Source organism: Catharus ustulatus, chromosome 3 (assembly GCF_009819885.2).
Source record: "Catharus ustulatus isolate bCatUst1 chromosome 3, bCatUst1.pri.v2, whole genome shotgun sequence".
NCBI lineage: Eukaryota > Metazoa > Chordata > Aves > Passeriformes > Turdidae > Catharus > Catharus ustulatus.
In genome coordinates this window covers 10,747,340-10,766,313 of record NC_046223.1, presented here as the reverse complement: position 1 = coordinate 10,766,313, position 18,974 = coordinate 10,747,340, and the positions used below count along the sequence as shown (strand labels likewise).

At 41.6% G+C, this 18,974-nt stretch overlaps 1 long non-coding RNA gene across 1 annotated transcript in view; it reads left to right on the top strand.

Moving 5' to 3' along the window:
• The first annotated feature begins 18,652 nt into the window (after window positions 1-18,652).
• LOC116994509 overlaps window positions 18,653-18,974 on the top strand; it is a 56,712-nt gene continuing 56,390 nt past the window's right edge. Inside the window, exon 1 of the long non-coding RNA XR_004417505.1 lies at window positions 18,653-18,743. This is a non-coding gene — a long non-coding RNA (uncharacterized LOC116994509). The remainder of the gene's footprint in view (window positions 18,744-18,974) is intronic.

Sequence of the window (18,974 nt, the reverse complement as noted above, 5' to 3'; positions counted from 1 at the left end):
TGATTTTAAAAAGGTGCTTTTGCACTGTTCACAGTGCTTGAGGTTCATGAGGACCTCATAGACAGAAAAATCCTTGTAACCTGTTTAGTTTTCCTGCAATAAGATCACATGAACCTGAGGGTTTTGAAGTAACCAGAGGACTACTGATGACTTAATATATTTAAATTTTTCTTTAAATGACAAAGTTTGTTTAAAGAACATTACATTAGGATGTAAGAAATCATACAAAATGAGCACTTCCCAGGAAACAAATCCTCCTAGGGCATTGGTTCTGGTTAGAGAATTGAAGTGTGGAATGTGTTATTTATTTCTCTTGAGCATTCCATTTTGTGCCACCTGACTTGTATGTGCTGATTATTTTTCTCTGATAGGACACAGCCATAGTTTTTTGACATTTGTTGAGGGAGAATGTGAAGTATTCAAAGGCTATATGGTTCAGCTGATACCCCACCACTGTGGGCAGAAAGCATGCAAGAAACTTATTGGTAGCAGGATATTTCTGCTAAAATAATGAGCAATGGAACAGTTAAAATTAAGATTTTTGAGAGCATATTTTTATCTTCAAGATTCTAGGTGTCTAGAATGGAAAGCCAGAGCCATATATGCTCTTCTTTAATGACCTCGTCACAATGACAGTCACAGACATTTTCTGTATTTAAATAAAATAAGCTTTCCTGTTACAGTAGACTCAGGAGTTCTGTCTACCTATCCAACTTGATGAAAGCTCGACAGAAGAAAATACTAATTACATAAATTTCACAGTTTTAGTTTGGATAAACTAAAAAGTTCAAAGTCACTTATGAATACAGGTGTTGAAAATATAATGTCACCTGGGTGGACTTGAAAATGTTGCCTTGTCTTTTCAAATAATATTGACAAGAACATTTTAGATGTGCATGTGTTTAAGAATGGAACAGGAATAGTAGCTGATCTCTTTGACCTAACAAAAGTGCTCAGAATTTTTAAACAGATGAATATTATCAACTGTTTCCATTGTGCAACAGCCACAGCCTAATGAACAATGTATTTTTGACCATTGGGAATGCCATACTTTTGTTATTTAATTTCAATTAAACATTTCTGGCTTATACTTTGGAAGTGCTATTCCAGTGTTGGCAAATGTCCAGAGGTTTGTAGATATTTTGGCTGTTGTAATGGTGATGGAAGTGAGATTAAATTTGAGGAAAGGATGTTAGTGACTACAGAGGAAGGAGAGGTTCTGGAAAGAAATGTGAGGAAAGGACTAAAAATTAAGGGTCTCTTCTACCTGAGTTTGTCATGGTCAATCCTTCCTTTCTTTCCTGGATTATCATCCTGCTTAATTTCTGCTATATTAACATATGAAAAAGAAATGGTTGCAGGAGAAAATCCCTCAAAGGGTATGGATGGCCACCTGCCTGCTCCAAAGTCAGAGCTGGTGTTGGGCATTCTGTTGCCTCTGTATGTGGATGATGCTCCTCACTTATTTGTGGTGGTCACACCAACAAACTCTGAGATCTAGTTTAAAATTGCTTCTGGCTTTTTTCTATTTTTTGTTCTCTGGTGTAGACTTCAAGTGTTCCATGTGTTTTGAAAATTCTATGAAACATAAACTTTCTTCTGAACACAACTGATTTTCTTAAGTTGCTGTTCATGTAGGGTTTTTTTGTTGAGTTTTTTTGCCTCTCACAGTTAAAGTTGGACAAATGTTGGTCATTGCATTCTGAGAATGCCATAACGTTGGCATTTGGCCATCAAGAAATGCTTTGTAAGTGTTTTTGTTGAGTCTTAATTCCAGGTCTTCCAAATAAACCTGCGCTTGCTGGTTAAACAAAACTTGAAAAGCAAACCTGATCTAGCTGATTTTAATGATGGGCTCTTTCTTTTCCAGATTGTCTTAATTGCTTGTAGTTGATTTTCCTGTATACTGTCTTTTAAAATTGTTAGTTTTAACTGTTGCAACTGTGTGTCAGCAGGGACCATCGAATCTTGATTCTGTTCCAGGCTCTGTCTCTGAAATGCTCAGAACAGACTTTATTTTCACTTGACCATTCCCAGAAGTTCTAGTTTTCATTAGCCCTTATCTCCTAATGTTTTAGGATGTACTTTGGGTTATATGTGAGATGTGTCTGCATTCTATTACTCTAATCAATTGTGGTAACTTTTTAAAGGAAAGCTGGTTTGTGGAATGATAGGCAAACTTTGTGTATGATTATACTGGCCATTTTGACTTCAGGAATGTGAGGACTCCAGACAAATCTGGATGATTTTTCTCTTTGGTTTGTGGTAAATGAAACTACATTTAAGAGCTCTTTAAAAAAATCAAATTCTTAGAAACAATAATTTTAATTTTGCATGTGAATGAAAACACAGATGGAAAGAGAAGGGAGATTTATAAGAAAAACCTAGAACCTTGAGTTACTTTGTTTTGAATTATTTCTTAAAATGAAAAGTTGAATCAAAATTTTTCAGATTAGCAAATGTAGCATTTTGATACCACAGAAAAATAATAAAAAAAAAAACCCACAAAAACCCAATGCCACACAACCCTCCCCCCAAACCAACCCATTATTTTTTTTCCTCCCCACTGAAAACATAAAGTTAACAGCTTTGCACAATAGTGTTTAAAAAGTTGCATTTTGTCAGTGGGTTTTGGAATCTGGGATTTGGTTTTCTTGGGACTGCTCTTTGTTATGGCTCCTTCTGCCCTGGTTATTCTGGTCTCTGCCTTTGGAAATTGCTCAGAGGTAATAGTTATTTTTCTTGTCACTATTGCCAGACATTATCAGTCCTGCTAGCTAGCTGCTTATCACTGAAACAAGCAAAAGTTTACTCTGTCATCTACTAGCTGCCAAATATCACTCACAAGCAATTTTTTCTACTGCAAGATGGACATGAAACACCTGCTAATTTCAGGCTGGTTAGTAAATCCCTTTGGAGCCTTTACAGAAGGCTACACACAGGCTGTTCCTTCAGTCACCATTCAAAATGTGTGAGCATTTTTGAAAGCTGATGTTGATTTCTCTGTGACCTGCATCCACACTTAGTGGCCCATCTTATGGGACTGCAAAGGGAACCTCGTTTTCCAGGATCTCTCTGGATCCCTCTTTGTAGCTTATCCTTACCATGTCATGTCCTACATCATGTTTAAAAATAATTTTGTATTAAGCAATGAAGATGCTAGGTTGGCATGCTTTTTTTTAAAAAAAAAAAAATAAGCAGGTTTTTTAAAGTAGCATGGCACTTACAATACCAGTTGTTGCTGATGGTTCAAAATCTCTTCCTCCAAGTTTCAGGGAACCTTGCCTTTTGTTAATGCTCCTGCTGAAGCTACAGTGGTTATCTGCTCTGATTCACTGGTGCAACCAATATCTGTGAACTCTCTGAGGACATTCTTGGCAGTTGCAGGACATAATTACCACATTTGAGAATATTTTTTAGGCATTTGGATCTATGGCTGGCTTTTCAGATTGCTCCCCAGCTAACGAACCCATTACTGGTTTGACACAGTTGACAGCTGGCTGTGCTGGTGGCTAAAGAACTGCCTCTGGGGCTGTCTGAGAGTGAGGTTAATGATGGGCTAGATAAGTTCGCTGCAATTCCTATACATCATTTACCTGGAATTGTGCTCTTCACTAGGTTTTTCCATGATGACAAGGGACCTCACCAAACTGCCTACCAAATGTTTACTGAATGGTGCAGCTATTCTGCTGGGCCAAATTTAGTGGGCTTGTTTTTTGTTTGTTTAAAGTAGTGACAGCAGCAAAAAATCTCTGCTCTGAAAACGCACTGTTTTAATAAAGGGAAGAACTGTCAAACATCCATTTTGGGCTGGACTCATACTTGTTAACTGTCTGAGCATCCCTTTTCTCTCTCAAGTTATGATCCACAAAGGAGTGTTTGTACTTCAGTTGCTTTTGGTTTTCTTGCTTCCTCCCTACAGGGCTTCTGGAGACCATGACTAATGATGGATTTGTGAAGCTTCTATGTAGATCTCATGTCTGTAACTGCCTCACACATGGAATTTTAGTAGCTATTTTTCTTGTGATACTTCATTTGTGGTCAGCTGTACAAGGTGAAGAGCAAACATAATGTTGATATGTGGTGCTGATATTTTAAATAGAGCCTCAGGAAAATTATTATATTTGGGGAGGACAGCACTAAAGGGTTTTTTTTTCCCTTAAAGCTTTTCCTTCTCCCTAGGATGGTTGAAATAGTTAAGTCATTTTAAAAACAAATTCCTATCTTGCCTGATTTAAGATCTATTCCTGCAGTATGTATTGAGTGGGGGAGATACTGTAGCATTTTTATGAGGAGATAAAATATTGGCTTAATGATAGTTTGGCAAAGTTTCAAGATATCTGAGAAGACTTCCTGGAAATTAAAAACAACTCAAATGTAAGAGAAAATTAAGCTACTGACCCCAAGTACGAAAGGGGAAGAGCTCAGACATCCATTCTTCCCTGCTCCTTGATTTATTATTTTTTCTTTTCTTTTCTTTTTTTTTTTTTGTTTTTCTTTTTTTTTTAAATCCCGTTTTGCTAATTATCTCCCCTTGACCCTGGCTGCTCTCATTAAGGGTGGAGGGATAGTTTGGTGTAAATTTGCTCTTACCACAGCTGCAGATTTTTAATTTTCCAGGATTTTAAAATATTTTTTTTTAATGATGGTGAAACTCTTTGTTAAGGTTTCCAAACTGAGCAAATGTGTCTGAGACCAAACCCCCTTTCTGCTTGCAGTGTGAGGGCTTTCTCTTAGAAAATTAGATTCTTCTCTGTACTTCAGTCATTTGCACCATTTTTCTAGGGAAAATGTGTAAATATCTGGAGGTGTGCAGGATGTCATAGAGACTATTTTGGTCTTCCTAGTGCTATTGCCTGTATATGGTTCATCTGAGCAGACTTCTCTATGCTATTCTCACTTAGGGACCTGAGCTGATCCTCCCTGACATCCTTAGAAGACCTTATTTTTGGATCTGTATGAGTTTTTGCTCAGTTGGCAAATACAGAATCATACTCGCTAGACCTCTTGTAGCATAAGGAATAGTTTCTTCTTATCTGTGGAGCTCCTAACCTCTGGGAAACTGTGGAAGGTGTAATTTGAGACAAGTTTCTTGGTTTGGTTTTTCAGGAGGGTGGAAAGAGGTTTCGACATTTGAACATGTGGAGCCAGACACACCATTGACGTGTTTCATTTAATCACATCAGTCAGATAGTGATAACCTTTGATTCCTGCATAGCAGACATTCCATGAGAACTGGCTGTGCAGAGCCTGAACATCTGATTTAGTCCATTGTATGACTGAGCCTTTTAGAAAATTGCTACTTTTTAACACCTTGAACCTGTTATCCTCCCCATAATTCTGGGGAAAGCTGGACTAGGATGGAGTATATGACACAGAAGCTTGGGAAAGCTGAGAAAGCAAGGGAAGGTATATAAAGAAATAGGAATCATAGTAACATTTGGTGCTGGTGTTGAAATGTGTGTTTGGGGAAAGTTTCCAGCCTTTATAGCTACAGAACACTGTATATGTCACCCAAATGTAATGGATGCAGTCAGCCTCAAACAGCAGCTGTTGGAGATGTGCCCCACTGCATTGGTTTTAGCTCTGAAACCTCCTGTGATTTGCTGTGGTATGGAGCACAGAGAGGGTTAATGGGCTATACTTGGAGCCTAAACTGGTTTTGTCTTGGGGAAGGCAGCTGGTCCTATGAAAAGCTCTGGAAATGCAGGTCCCGGCAGGTCAGAGCCATGGTGTGCAGGGCATCAGCCTGAGGTGTACTGCCATCATCTGTAAATCCCACATATGTCAGCGGTTCAAGGGCTGATGGAGTCCAGCCTTTTAGAGCAGTCATTCACAGCACTGACCGTGGTCCCTGATTTAAGTCAGCACTGACTTTCAGGTTTCTATGGCTTTCAGGTTTCTATTTATTATTTTATTTATTTCCATGATAACCACTTAAAGCAGAGGTTCAAGCCTTGTATTCTGACCTGTTGTTACTTGCTATTCCCATTCTTAGACTCCTAGTTCTGTCATCTGTGTGCTCCAGAACTGCTTTTGGAAACTGTTGTAATTACCACAGAGCCTGTGGAGTTGGTTTTCTTGTCAAGGCTCAAGTTGTGAAACTCTTTATTTTTTTTGGATGCAAATTGTAGAAAGTTATTGGAGAGACTCTTAGTCCTCCCCCTTCTTCATTTCTCCATCTTTGCACTGGATATTTTATTTTCTTTCCTGCCTTTTAAAACAATTGCATGCCTGCTTAGGGTATGTCTGTCTACTACTCTGGCTTGAAGAACAAAGGTCACTGAGACAAAGTGGATGCTGCCCACTGCTTTGACAGCAAAATGCTTCAGGGCAGGATGCTCTGACTAGGCCAGCTGTGTCTGCTCCAAGACTTGAGCTCTTTGGAGGGAGGCAGGGATAGAATAATGTTAGTGGAAATCTTTAGGAATAAATAGGCTTTGGTCCAAGACAGTTGAAATGCAAAGCAAGGTTGAGAAAATCTATGCTAGAATCGGGCAAGAAAGGTAAGATTACATGGAGCATCTCCCCTGATATCTGGGCATTAATTTTGTGCCCACCAGCCACTTGGAGAAATGCCAAGAACTACTTGTGTTGTTGGCATCACCAAGACCTGTGCAGAGGCTGTTGGAGTGTTTCCTTCAGTAAATACCCCTTACTGTACTTAAATTCAGGGATAAACGGAGATGGTGGTTCAACTTTCAAGATAAGCCACCTAGTCTGGATTTTGTGCCTGATTTCGTGCCACCAGTCCATCTTTAGGATCATAAGGTCTCTAAAGTTTTGGGAACTTTTCCTCCCTTTAAAACAAGGATGCCAGCATGCCCAACCTCAAAAAGATGTTAGTCTACATTCTATCTTTGTATTCTTATATTTGCACTGATTGGAAAAAAGAACTGAGCTGAGGAAGATGATGAAATTCTAAAGACGTTAGTGCAATGTCAAGATCTGGAAGATCTGTTTGGCTGTCTGTTTTTTCGGTGGTTTTTTTTTTGGTTTTTATTTGTTTGGTTTGGTTTTTTGTTTTTTTTTTGTTTGTTTTGTTTTGTTTTGTTATGACTCCAGGGAATTGTTCAGAGAACTAACTTGATGTCTGTGAATTGGCAAGGTCTGTGAAATTTTGGATAATCTCTAAAAATGTGTTACATAAAAATCTTGCTTATGGGATTCAAGTAATTAGGATATAAGCAATTAGTAATTAAGGAATTAAATAACATTGAGATTTCAAAAATTCTTTGAGGAGGCTGAATGATGTTTCTTGGTGTATTTTGTTTGCTATAGTTCTGTTTTGCAGTGTGTAGGTCAATGATTAGTTGTGCCTGTTTAGGCATGAACTTGGGGAGGGGTGCAGAGGACTTGTCCTTGGTGTGCTGAACATGTTCCGTATCAGTGCTCGCTGTTGGTCTGTGTGCCCGTGTTTCACATGATGTGCTTTCCCCTTGCAGCTCTCAATCCATTTAAGGCTCTTCTCTCATTTAGTAGGAAGAATAAAGCATTCAAACACTCTTTTCCTGCCCTTCTATTGCAAAAGGACAACTTCTTTCAAAAGCAGAAATACTCAACTTCCTTGACCTGAGGAATCCAGCTGATGTGTCAGGGAACATCAAATGCCTGGCAGCTACCAAAAATTTAACTTGGTGTTCGCATTGTTGGCTCTGAGCTGTGGGTCTTCTGAGAGCTGCTGTGCTCACCCTGCTGGGGATGCAAGCAGGCCGTTCCCAAAACGTGAACAGAACTTCTTCTTACCTTGAAAAGTGGTGGGGAGGTGTGGCAATATACATCGTCACAGACCTGAGCATCACCTGCTGATACCATTTAATTAGAACGGAAAAAAAATATTACTGGGTTGTTTGTTTCTTTATTCTTAATTGTAGTACTGTAGAAACTCAAGACAACTGTCAGGGATTCCATCAGAGGGCAAATGACCAAAAAAACCTAGAAGCATGTAGGTTTTTTCTCACTAGACTCCCTGTGAATTATATTCTTGCCAGAAATGTGCATTACGCATACACGCAGTATAGTTTTGTATCCAGAAATTCACAGCAGGGACTTAAGATTTCAAAGACTTTGGACATTTATCTGTTGTAAATATACAGTAAATTCACGAATACAAGCCGCACTGAGTATAAGCCGCATCTCTGGGTGTTGGCAAATATTTCGGTTTTTGTCCATAAATAAGCCGCACCCGAATATAAGCCGCTCTGTCGTTCGCAGCGAGGACCCGTGTGCAATTAGTAACAGAACCGCGGGAGGGCGGGGTTTACTGGCTGAGCTAAGGCTGTGCAGGCTCGGCCCGCTAGGGGCTGCTGACGGGGCCAGGTGGCCCAGCCCGGTGCTGCCGCTTGGGGCCGGCCGCCGCTGCCACTGGGCTCGGGGCCACCCGCCGCTGCCACTGGGCTTGGGGCCACCCGCCGCTGCCACTGGGCTCGGTCACCCCGGGTCAGCGCTGCCCCGCGGTGGCAGGCAGGGACGGAGCTTCCCCCGCTCCTACGGCAGCAGCGGCGGGCGGGGATGGAGCTTTCCCGCACCTGTGGCGCCGGCGGCGGGTGCGGACAAAGCACCCTGCCTCCTCCCCGAGCCACGGCAATGGCGGCGCGCACTTCCCCCCCCCTCCCCGGGCCCCGTGGCAATGGCTGCGCGGGGCTCCCATCGGCTCCCGGAGCCGCGGCAATGGCGGTGCGCCCCCCCACCCGTCCTCCCCTGGGCTGTGGCAGAGGAGGGAAGAAGGAGCTCTCCCGCCTCTCTCCCCGCCCCCCGTGCTGCCTGCAAGGGAGCCAGGGCAACACAGTAACACTGTAACAATTGCGAAATGCTGGCTTTTACTGGCAGGTGCTTGGCTCGGCGCCCTGGCTGGCACGTCTGGGGTTGTAAATGTCAGAAAATTATTCACATATTAGCCGCCCCCGACTATTAGCCGCACTTCCGGGTTTCCACCAAAATTTTTGTCAAATTGCTGCGGCTTGTATTCGTGAAATTACTGTAATTGTATCTAGAAGTAAATAAGACTCTGCAATTTATAGGCACTTTAATCTCGCACTATTTATGGACACAGGATTGCTTAGAATAATGCTGCCTTATTTTATACTGATAGTGTTGTATTTTCACCACTGTAGTAAGGGTTATTTCAGCTGTGAACCTTTATCAGAGTCTGTGAGTTTCTAGAGGGTTATAAACTGGCTTGTGTTGTCTCTGAAGAAACATGAACTCTCAAGCTTGGAAGAACATAGTTAAAAATTTAAGATCCATGAGTGTACCAAATATTTATGCTTATGGATAAATATAGAGGATTCTTTCCAAACATGGTGGGTGTGCTTGTACGAATATTCTGAAGAGAGAGTTAAAATTAACAGCAGTTTATCTGATTCTGCTGTTTGTTATGTAAGGGGAGAGAGGGTGCACTCAGAACTAAACAGAAATACTTCTGAATTCAGAGAAGGTTGCCGTAAATAGACCTAAACCCCTTCCTTCTTCTGGGAACCGGTCCATATGCAGTGCAATTTTCTCTCACCAGGGTAAGGTGGATGTGTTATTGTCCAGCTGAACTAATTTCTGGCAGGCTGCTAGACTGCAGGAGAGCACCCACAGGTGTAATATTTTAGAAAGAAAGAGGGTTTAAATTTCTAGCACAGAAATGGGCTGGTAGCAGTGATGTTAACACAAGACAGAGTGTACCTCCTTTCTAATTCTAATATGCTGGCTTTTAATCAGCAGTGGTTTGACGTCTGTTGCTGAATAACAGTGAAAGAAGAGAGTTGCAGAATCAGGGCCCAAGTTTCTTAGCTATTGTATCTTGGAACAAAAGAGACACGTCAGGTCACTTCAGAGTAAACAGTGGGGTTGGAAAGTGAGGTGAAATGGAGAAAATGTTTTGGATCTTCATCAACCCACAGAAAAATCTCAGCTGTTGAGTCAGCAGTAGAGATGTTTGTACCTAACTTTAGGCCTTTTATCCTTCCTGCTGTGCTGGCTCAGCTGCATTTGGATGTACCACAGAGGCTTTTCTCAAATGTGAGGTCTGTGCAAGTCTCTCAAGGTTTTTCTTCTTACTCTCTGCTATTGCTACCTCTTATTCTCTTAAACAACCTTCCCTACCCCACAATGCACATATATATATGCGTGTATGTCCTTATGTGTGAAGACAATATTCACACTCTTGTGTGCTGGTGTCTAGGTAGGTCAATTTATAATTGTCTCTAAGTGTTTACTCCTGCAAAGGGGAGCATTGTTTATCTGCTGCTTGGTGACAGTCAGAGATTCTTCTGAAGCATCCTAGAAAATCAAGTAAATTACTTCAAATTTTATCCTTACTGGAAGAATGTACATTGATCAGTGTAAGTGAAGAGCCAACACATCCCCATCAGCAGGTAATGGCCTCTGAGAAGTAATTCTTTGAGCTAAATAGGCAAACAAACCCTGTAAATGGTGATCAGTAAACAACAAAATTCCCCTGTACTTCAATATCAACAAGGATACCATCAATTCTCCTCCTATTAATTTTTACTATTCTATTATTCTGTGTTGTTCTGTCCTTGCCTGAGAGGATGGTAGCTCATTGTGTCAGGTATTCTTGCTTTTCAGTTAAAGTAAATAGATTTTTGATTTAGGATAATTTATGTTTTGCAATAGAAGGGAGTGTTTTATTCTCTCCTTCTCATTAGTTACAGTTTGTTAAGGCATTTGCATTTGAAGAACTTTTTCCTCTCTCTTCACATCTTCCTGCCTGTTCAAGCAATGAGTGCCTTCTCATTTGAAATAGCTTCCTCTTTTTTTTTTTTTAAAAAAAGGTCTTAAAGGCTAATAATCCCTCAAATTAAAATTATCAGTATTTATCAAAGTAAAACATGGTGTCATGCTGCATTTGATACAAAAGTATCCAGCTGAATATTCTATTAGACAGGTCCTGTGAAGTTAAAAAGAGGACCGGGTTGAGTTATCTCACCATGGGAGGAAAAAGGCATGCACAATCAGATATTTAACACTTCTTTGCAATTATGGGAATTTTTATTCTCTCCCTGGTAGGGAACATAGTGTTTTACTGCAGTGTTTCAAGTTTGCCTCCAATGGTATCTGATAGAAGTGCTTTTATCCCCTGAAGATACAGTACAAAATACAAATCATCATTGGTTTTATCTCAGCTGGAGCTGCCTATTTTCTAAATGAGTTTACTCTGTGCTACTGCCCATCAGGCACATTTTTCATCCTTCATCCCCACTCTTTTACTATAGCTGGGTTTAAGTCCTTTCTTCTGTCCTTTGTTCCTTCAGCTCAGCGAAGTAAACAGCAGGATTGATCTTACACTGCATTTTGGTATTGTTCCAACTGCTCATCAATAGACATGGGCTGGGAATGCACTGACTGGAAAAGAAGGGCAAGATTGAAATTCACTTTTTGTTCTTTGTGCCTTTTAGTGTGCAGCGGAATGTCCCTAATCTGAAAGCTGCTACACTGACTGCCTATCAACATGCAAATTAATCATCGAGTGACGAGTCCCATATTTGCTCGAAATCAAAGTCTTTAAAGGTATCTATGCCAAAAAAAAAAAAAAAAAAAAAAAAAAAAAAAAAAAGCGGGGGAAGTAAAAAAAAAACCCTTTTTTGATCTGTTTGATTTTCTAATGCAGTTGTTAGTGACTGGTGTGGGCAACAAATGTTATGGGTTATGAATCTTATGAATCTACTCCCTCGATTAGTGACAAGCCTAATGCTTTGGAAGCATCTAGGTAGGGAGGGGAATCTTTTTGGATCCTCATATGCAAGACAACTTAAACTAAAGATTACTTGTGGTTAGCAGCAAAGCAAAGTAGGGATTCCAAACAAAACCAATATCATGACTGCAAATTATTTGTACCTGCTTTCCTGAGGAAAGGCAGTAGAAATAAACTTACAAATGTTGAATGCCATCATTTCTCATATTTTCAACACACAGTGTTTCCACTTGTAACTTTTCCCTGGGGTCTTGAAGGATTATAATTGAATTCGGGGCTGTAGCAAGAATATACAGTACTACAGTGTTTTAATATCCATTGAGTTTTATATGGCAGTTTGATAAAATGCTTGAATGCAGGAAAAATGTAGGTATTCTTTATGGAAGACTAAACAGCTGGAAGAGAATAACTGAGAGCTGAAGAAGAGCTGGCTTACATGTATGAGAGCTGTTCTACTGTGCTTATCTGGCTGCTGAAGAGCAGTATTTCAGACAAGGTTTCACTTTCCATCATTGTTGGGTTGACATGCCTATAAACACATTGCACAAGAAATGGCACCAACCTGTGTCCCTAACTGAAGTAGCTTAATTAATTATCACAGCACTGAATGTATTTCATCTTCCTGTACTTACTAGTTCTGCAGGACTTATTCTTCATCATTGCCTGTGTGATTAGAGTCCCAACCACAGAGCTGTGCGTATTCTGCAATCTTGAAAACTTTATTTATTTATCTGTCTTGCCCACTATATGATCTGAATATCTATCTGCATCTTAGAAACAGAAAGGAGGAAGAAATAAGAAAGGATTGCATGCCAGTCTCACACCAGAGACCTACCCACATCCAAAGTTGCTCATAATTTTTGTGTTAGCATACATTTCTTTCAGCCTTCTTGTTCTGCACCCAGGGGTAAAGTATCGTTTGCTATGTAGATAGGGCCATAATTTTCATTCTTTCTTGGAGGCAGAAATGCTTACTCCTTGTCTATCTCTGGAGGAATCTTTCAGAAAAGGGGAAAAGAAAAAAGAGAGAAAGAAAACCAGAACGTTTTATGCTGAGCTGGGTTTGAGCTGTGAAGTACATGTAACAGTCCCAAACCTCTCGCAGTCTGGGGCGTGAACACTCTGCTTTGTGCCAGGGTGCCTGGTTTCTGGACTTATGGAGAGATTCAGGAGGGGAGGGGGCAGTGTGGTGTGAGATGGAGGTATGAGCAGGGAGGCCAAACCCAGGGAGAGGAATTAAAGTCCCAGCCACATGGGTAAGAAGGAGGAGGGGTTAGTGTCCCTACAATAATCTGTTAATAGCTGGGGCTCTGCCTGCAGGCTCTGAGCTCACCTTTGGCTTCCCATTGTTGTCTGGGCTTGCTGTGTCACCCCTGTGCATGAAATCCACACCTGTGGATTTACACCTGAGCAGCAGGAAGAGTGTTCTCATAACTAACGTACCTTGGCACCAACTGGCAGTGACTTCCAAGCCAGATGAGAGCCTGGCTGCAGGGGCTGGGGCTCTGCCTCAGCACTTACTGCAGGGGGAGAGAAAATGTGAACACACTGAACAGAGTCTCTCTGTGGCTTTGGGTCCAAAAGAATTAGTGCTTTTAAAAACAGAAAAGAGATTTCTTCTTACTCAGGAAAAGAATAAAGGCTCCTGAAGATTTCCATGGTAACAAATTCTAGTATTTTTAATTTGTAAAGCAGTGGCATATTATGCCTTTGTTCAATTTTAGGGGTCTTTGGGGTTGGGTTTTTTTTTGCCTGGTTGTTATTTTTTATAAGTGAAGGGGAGTGGCCAGCTTCCTCTGACTTACCACTGGCTCAAACCAGCAAAGCTTACACAAAATTTGTGAAGTGTCTCTTTTAAGCTGGAAGTGACTATCTTCATCCTCCCTATCCCACTCTTGTCCTCTGGCTGGGCTGTAGCTGAGCTAGGATCCCAGCCTCCTTCCCAGTTGTCAGCAGGCACTGTAAGGTCCATATGCAATGAGGAGAACTCCTGCCCATATGTGGATGTTTGGGCATACTCTTGCTGTGGAGCTGCATCCCAGTTCCACCTCATCCAGTGCCCCACTGGCAGAGTGCACCTGGCTGCTGCCTGGGGGACCTGAAGATCTTCTCAGCTGGAAGTCGCCTTCTATTCAAGACACCAGGCTCTCAACTCTCAGCATGAAAGGGCACAGAGTTTGTTTGCAAGCATCCAAGCCAGTGATATCTGTAATATCCGTACAGACAAAAACACAGGCATGTGCTGGTTTTCCTCTTGGGTGGGTTTCAGGCAAAGCTTTGGTTGCAGTAGCATGTCTGTAAAATGCTGACATGCAGTAAGATAACCAAGACCTGCATCTAGGCTTGTTGGAGTCCAACAGCGCTTATAGCCAGACTTGAGGTTTGAAATGGGTCTTGGTCAAGGGTCTGACTAGTCCTTCCCAGCAAGGATGTGTTCTCTACTGAGAGAAATCTTATTCAACAAGGTTGGCAGGACAGCAGTGTGCTGGCGTGTCCATTAAAATTAGTGAGATGCCCTTCCCTTTGCTTCTGCTGCTGGCCTGATCCTTGTGAGCGGTCTTTGTCAGGAGTACCATAGTGATACATGAATCAGTGCTGCATATTAAGAAGGATGTCACATAAAGCAAGAAATCTGATGTGGTCACTGCCTATGCAATTTTTTGCTTTCCTTTAAGAATACAGGTCATGGTCTAGGAGTAGTACTCCCCAATTTAGTGCTGTCACTGAGAATCTCCAAACCATGAGGACCATGAGACTCTTGCTCCTTCCCACTTTCCTCTGCAGTAGGATGGAAAGGAGAATTAGAGGGACAAAAGATAAAGTTCACATATTGAGATAAGAACAATTTACTGGAAACAGCAATGAGATAAGAAAATATACAGCAGCAGTAATAATGAAAGAGGGTACAAGAAAGAGGTGAACAAAAAAGGAAACCCTCTGACAACAGACAACACCCAACTGCTTCCTCTCCATGCTAGGCTAACTGGAAGAGACCCCTTATCTCTGAAAGAGACTCCCTTTCCCCCAGCCCCAGCAATGACATGAGGTGGTATAGAATAACCTTTGGGCCCTGACCATACTTGGCCTACCCTCTCCTGGTTACTGCAAAAATTATCCCTGTCTTGGCTGGAACCAGGACGATATATTGGACTAGGAGAGAGGCAGGAATTACTAAAACCATGCCCGGAGTGGTGGGACTAAGGAGCAGTAATTTTACTGTCTGCCACTCTTTCCTAGATATTTAAGTGAAATGATGATGTTAGGTGGCTTGTGGTACCTGGCCTCAGTGCTCTGTCTCTAAGCCTGCCTGGATATACACTTTCTTAAACAACTGCAGGCATTTTCCACTTGCTTATGCAGGGTCCCTGTTTCTGTAACCTCTGAATTTTGTGCATGCCAATAGTGTGGAGCTTCCTGACTTCTCTCTGAGATGCATTAACCCAGGAGTGCTCTCAGTCGTTACAGCTCAGCATGTGGGTATTGATCGCTGCCGTCTGTCCCAGAGCCAGTGTGGATGAAAACAGGTTGAAGAGGGCAGTGCTGGCTTGTGAATGAGCATGGGTGACATTCTAGCTCTGTGACATCAAGCTTGTCCTGTGAGAAGTAGTCTACTCCTTTACATTATATTGTAGCATGTTGCCATACTACTTTTTATGCAGAAAACTCTGACTACAGGTATCCCTACTCACATTTCCTTCTCCCTGTGATTGATTGTGTGCTGAACTACTGTCACTAACAGATATGTGTGTGCATATAGGTGCACATGTACCCATACAGGGTGGGTGTCATCCAGGCTTGCATAAGAACTTCTGTACTGGTCCTGTGATTCTCCTTTTGCAATATTACAGGTGGGTGGGATCTTTTTCTCCTCTTATCTGCATTCCCTTTTCCTGGGAATCTGGGCAGTGATGATGAGGGTTCAGCATCTTTGAATACAGAGTCAGAAAGGGAATCCTCCTCAGTTGCTGACTTGCTGAAACTGGTCACATGTTGAGTCAGTAAGTTTTGCTCTTCACCTTGATTGAGTTCAGAGGTCAGTAACTTGGAGCCAGACGATTGCCTGGGATGTCACATATTGTTCCTGTAGCTCATGGAAAACTTAATTTTACAGTTGAAGCATTTCACTGATAGTAGCACAACATTTTTCAGTTAAAAAGGATGCTTTTACAAGAGCAGGGCTTTTAAAAGCAGTGTACAGTAATTTCATGACCGGACTATAAGGTGCACCCCCCCAGAGTTGGCAAAATTCGCAACTTTGTAGATCATGTAAGGTGCACCGGACTATAGGGCGCACTTTTTTTTGCAGCGAGGCTCCACCCCCAGCTGACCCCACGCGGTTGCTGGCCGAGGCCCCGCCTCAACCCGGCAGCCATGGGCCCCCAGGCCCGCCTGGACCCGGGAGGGGAGGTGCCGTGGGCCCCGGGGCCCGCCTGGACCCGGGAGGGGCGGTGCTACGGGCCCCCAGGCCCGCCTCCACCTGGCTGCTGTGGCACTACTGGCTCTCCCCCATGGCTCACAGCTCACACTTCCGGGGTGGCAAATGTCGCAACTTTGTACATCATATAAAGCACACCGGACTATAAGGCACACTTCCGGGTTCGGGGGAGAATTTTAGTCAAAAGGGTGTACCTTATAGTTGTGAAATTACTGTAGTGCTTTTTCTTTGACTTCAAGGAAGTGCCCACTCTACATGTTCAGTATTTGTAGAGTAGGTTGTCCTGTACATGAATGCAGGAGGTCAGGTGCTAATGTAATCAGCTGGAGCTGCATGGATCCCTGTGGTACTTGGCCCAGCTATTTTTTAAGAGAAGGAAGACCTTGCAGGAAGAGAGAATGATTGCTTTTGCAACACAGGCTGGTAAGCCCATTGTCTACAGTTAGGTGTAGGTGAGGGTTTTCCAGCAAACAGTATGTTGGCCCAGCCAGTCTGCTGACATCAAAATGTTTCTGTAAAAATGGAGCTTTTTATTCCAGCCTTCCAGAGCTATGAGAACTGTGAGGCCTTATTGGTTTTTCTGCCTGGTCTTGTGTCAGTGCCAGGCTGCATTGGTAGAGTTCAGAGTGGGAGGTGAGCTGCCACATGGGATAAATGGATATTAGGCATATAGCCTCTGCTTTTATGTGATGTCTTTAAAAATGTGAGAGTTTTCTTTTAGCATGTACGTGGGTTTCTATGCTTTTTATTTGTTTTTGTTTGGGTTTTTGTTTTGTTTTTAAATAATGCCTTTTTTCAGATCATTGGAGGTAGAGAGGGAGAATCTTACAGGCTCAAAACAACTTAAAGCTGCAGAAATCTAGACAGATGCTCTGACTTCTTTCTTCCATATTAGAATGAAAGGTTTCATTATATATGACTTCTTCTCATTGAAGTTATCCCTGGAGATGGCACAAATAGCCTTAAATGTTGCCAGATCAGCCATTTTAAGGTCACTGTCTTCCAGAACCTGTCACCTTTTCTGGGCCTCTAAGGCTCTCATTTGTGCTGGAGCTTTCCAGTGGGTCTGGGATGAGATGGTCACCAGACCCAGCCCAACCTACAGCCTCACAGGTGAGGACCAAGGATTCAGATATTGTGGTCTGCAGTGGTGAATTTAAAAACCAGACAAAACCTTTTGACAAAACTAATTTTCTTCTAAAAGTGTTCTCCATTACACTTACCTCCTCATTTTTATAATGAAATGCACACAACAGTACGCATATTGACTTATGTTTTCAGTCAATATCAAGATTTATTGTCCCCAGAGTTGAATGAATCACAATATTGACCTCATTGTAAGCCAATACCAGCTTAATGTATTTTTTTCGAGTATTTTGTATTCATTTTTAGAAATAGGGCCCATAGAGTAGTCTATAATATTCATTTGTATTCCCCTTCTTTCTCTTTCCCCCATTTTTTTTTATTTTCTCATCTGTGTCTGTTGATGGCTATCACAGCAGTCGACACTGGATTCATTTAATGAATGAGAAATAAAGATGTCCAATAGCTGGTGTATCTTCATTATAGAGACAGAATGAGTCATTTCCACAATCAGCTTGCCTTTAGCTTGGGCCAGGACAAACAAGGTGCAGTGCCTCTAGCAGGCACTGATATAGAAACAATGACCAAGTGTTACTTGTATCTTACCACTTCTTTCTTTCCTTCTTTTTCTTTCTCTCTTTTTTTTCCCTTTCTTTTTTCTTTCCTTTTCTTTCTGCATTTAAATTTTCCACAGGAGGGGGAAAACCCAGTATTTCTTTAATATTGAATTCCATTTATCTCCATAAATTGGTTATGGTATACGATCTAAAGGACTCAGCTGTTTTTAAAATAGATTTATTCCTTTTCCTTTAAGATTATTTCAGATTATCTCCACACAGTATAGGCGAGTTATAAGAAGACTCATTTTGCAGACTTCAGTGAGAGCTGCACATTTGCAGTGCATAATTTCAGATGTGGAATGTTGAACAAAGAAATTAAATTTATATGTATCACCTAAATTATTTCAGATTCATGGTTCAGCAAAGAGTTCAGATCCTAATCAAATATGTAGTTTGCATGGGCACTACACCTTTTCTCAATAATAATATGGCAGTTCTATTTACAATGCTTGACTAGATTTTGTAATAATGCTTTTACTGAAATTTACCGTTTGTTTTTCCTGCTGCAGTCTTGACCGCCCATTAGACATGTGCACTCTCAGAGCAAAGATAATGATTGCAAGTAACTTTTCATGAGAGAATGGATGAGAGAGAGTGAAATCAGGGCTCCTGTCAAATATTCCTAGCTCTCAGACTTTTCCGGTGACTACTAAAATACATGCTGATATATGGGCAAGTAGATCTATTTTCTGTGTTAAAAGGAATGGTTTGAATATCAAGGTTGAGAAAAATTATCTGAAAAGCTGCTTCACTAGAATTGCTCCAACTACTACCTCATCAATATCCTCTGTCTCTACTGCAGCACGAAGGAGAAAAACACCAGTAGAAGACGTAGCGGAGGAGAAAGGGGCAGAAGAAGAGGAATAATACATTATTGGATCTGAACCCAGGGTGGGAAAAGGTAAAGGAGAATCCTTCATGTGTTGGTCCTGGTCAAGAAAAGAGGAAGCCCCTGAAATGTCTTTTTTTTTTGCTCTGTCCTGTGCAACAGTCCATCAATGGACTTTAGAGTGTTCTACAATGCAATGCTCTGTAAATTAAGAATGTAGAGGCAAGTAATAAGCAATCTTTCCCCATTTTGTTTTTGCAGTGGACTGCAGCTTCCCCACTTGTCCCTGGGCAGAGCCTGAAT